Source organism: Glandiceps talaboti, chromosome 1, assembly GCF_964340395.1.
Source record: "Glandiceps talaboti chromosome 1, keGlaTala1.1, whole genome shotgun sequence".
NCBI lineage: Eukaryota > Metazoa > Hemichordata > Enteropneusta > Spengelidae > Glandiceps > Glandiceps talaboti.
In genome coordinates, this window is record NC_135549.1 from 26,280,095 (window position 1) to 26,283,289 (window position 3,195).

Consider the following 3,195-nt stretch of genomic DNA (forward strand, 5'->3'; position numbering starts at 1 on the left):
AGGGATTTTCTGATTCCATCACAGTCTAAAACACAATGACCCCCCATCCGCAATTTTCAAACCAGCTTGACCCTCCCTGCCAATTTCAAAAATAGGGTGACCCCCCCCCTCCCACCACCCGCCCCCAGGCCGAAGAACTGACCGGTCCCTAACGTTACTTTTTGCACAGAAGGGGCTCACAATTTTACTGACCTTTAATAGGCAAGGAAAACCTGTCTGTTTGTAGGAAAGAACATGGCAGCGAGAATGGTCGGAGAATGGTTGAGTTCGTCATGGGAGAATGGAGTCATTCGTTCAGAGTGGGAACAATAAACGTGGCATGGCAAGTTGGAGTGCAGCATTCAGGCAATGACGATAAAAGTATACTCGTTTACACTGGTTGGCTTCTGTACATGAACAAAACACATCAACCTATTCATTAAATCCTTCCTTCATTCCTCCCTTCCTTCCTTCCTTTCTTATAGATTTTTTTAGTCTTCTCTTTAGTGCCAAAAATGGCAAGATTATGTTCATTTGTCCTCTTTCTATGAGTCAATTTGTCTGTATAGCCGAAGCCAAGAAGTAGCCGAAACCCTTCATAGGTCAAGGAAGTAGTAAAACCGGCATTTGATATGCATATGTATGCTGCAATACTTAAAATATATATTGTATATTGGAAAATGTCAATGTTTGAACCTGTTAAAGATCTTATACAAGTATTAAGGCAAGGGTGAACACGCCACCAATTATCCAATAAATACATATTATATATTCAAGTTAGGGATAGGAATAGGATTATGCTTCCTTCCATACACCATATACACATTATCTCCCTCACGAGTTGACACTGTTCTGCATGGCGTCAAATAATTGATGATGTGTTGTGCCTGTATTTTCATTCTCTCCCCCTCCTCAGAAGTGAACATTTTTCATAGAACCCCTCCCCCCCCATTTTTGTGGAGAAATTTTGATGCCCCTCTAAAACTCCTCTGCGCCCTCCCCCGGAATTAAAAGTATACACAACCTAAAGCAGTATGAGACGAAAAGAAAGTAATATAATGTTACTTGACGGAGGAGTGAGTCATGATAGTAAAAGCTTAATAATGTTCTCTTAGGGTGAATTTTCATAATTGTTAAATTATGAAATTTATAATTTTCCTGTTAAACATTTTGAGCAAGAAAACAAAGGGTTGGCCATCCCAACCTACATGTAAGTTGTGACTTGCCTTTCTGATATCCTTTGAGGTTCAGTCTGGACTTGCTCAACTGTCCAAACACATACACAATGATGAAATAGATAGCGCTATCAGCGACATCAAAGGTATGGAATCTTTATATGTAGATTGTTGCGAATATGAACAATAATGATTTGAGACCTATGTAACACCAATTAAGTACGATCCATCCAATCAATTATTGACATTTTCATTGACATATTGCGTGATTTTCCCATTTCAGGGTAGATTAATCATCAGCCAAACATGGCAGAGTGGTTCTCAGTCACAATAAGAAATAAAACAAAGCAGCAATGGTCCTACATGTGTGAATACCAAGGGACTGGTTCCCAAGCAGGTCATAGTCCATTAGGTGTGATCGAACCAGGAGATTCTATAATGAACGAACAGAAGGGATTACCATCGTGGCTGTATGTCCGCCGAGGATCACACTCTACAAGAAGAGACGTAGTTGTTGGCAACCATATGAAGCAGGATTATAATGGAATCCACCAACCCATTTTCACTATTAAGAACGTCAGCAAAGACAAAGTTGAGTTATCCTGTGACAAAATTGATGGAGTTCAGGAGTACGAGTTTTAATTAAGAATAATAAAAGTGCGCTATTCATAACATTAACCACGCTGTGAGTGCTCCCAGAAGAAAATCCTGAATTGATTCGAGTTGCTAAAATAAGTTTTTCATATATGACTTAACAGATATACGTAGTATACAAAGACGGATTTGTTGTTGACTACTAAATAATTTGGTTTATAATTCACTGTAAAACAAGGCAGGGAAAACAGGAAATTAACTCAATTTGATTTGGACATTGCTTTTAATTCTTATGAAATGACATTTTAGAGTTGAATGACAAATTATCAGAGTATACTTTTGATCACTGAAGTGATGTGAAGTGTTTTAGTGGGGTGTCATTTGGGGGGGGGGGCATTTTGGAGAACATCACTTGAGGTGGGGGTGACTTGGGAAAACAAGAAGTATATTTGTCATTTTGGTGCCGTGAAATGACTCCTGAAAAACTCATTTGTCAACATTTTCTACTTCGGCGAAAGAGGGATACCCCTTCCGATCATGTACATACTGATCCTGATCCTCCCCATCCATTATGCAACTGCCATGGTACACTATGTCTCAAAAAAGAACGAAAGCATTTAATCTTTGGTATGTAGTATTCAAGATATGTCTAGCTGTATATCAGGTCAGGGATAGTGTTAGGAATAGACCTATCTTTCTCAAATTGTAGGAGTATTATAGTTGTTGCTACATTTCAATGCATTAAGGGAAGCCGTAAAACCATTGAAAGTAATGTACAATTAATTGGTAATAATTATAAGGCTTAATACACAGAGCAGTATACACATTTGACATTTCAGCAGTTGACGTGAAGCATACGTCTGTTTCCTCGAGAGACTGTGAGTCACCCAAACACAGGCTATTTCCCGAGGGCAAATCCTCGAGGGAAACATTCTTTGTTGGGGTGACCCACAGACCCAAGGGAAACTGATGTATGATGTTGCACGAGCACGGTCAATCAACGTGTGTTTTGCAACACACCTACTACATTCTCACTCTCTCAGCACACTGCTCAATGAAATGACGACAGTGACGATAATTCATAAAACAACACAGGAACATGGGAAACCGTACCTCTTTAATGATTACCAAATGCGTTCATTCCGAATCCTTTTCCGGCAATTTTGTCTTCTGAAATTAAAAAAAGTACATGAAGTTTCTCTGCTCGTGTGACTCTCAAGCAAACAGAAGACGCCATGTTCGCTTGTTTTGAAAACGTCACCAGTCATGATTAGCAGTTGGTAATACTGCTGCCAATACCATCAACAGCCCTGGCAACTGTTGACCAGTAAACGTCATTTGCAGTCAACAGCGCAAAAACTCTGCGTGACCACGTATTGGCGAATCACAACACAGGAAATATAGAAGGTGTGTTACAAAGAAATGTATTTGATTCCATACAGTTTTG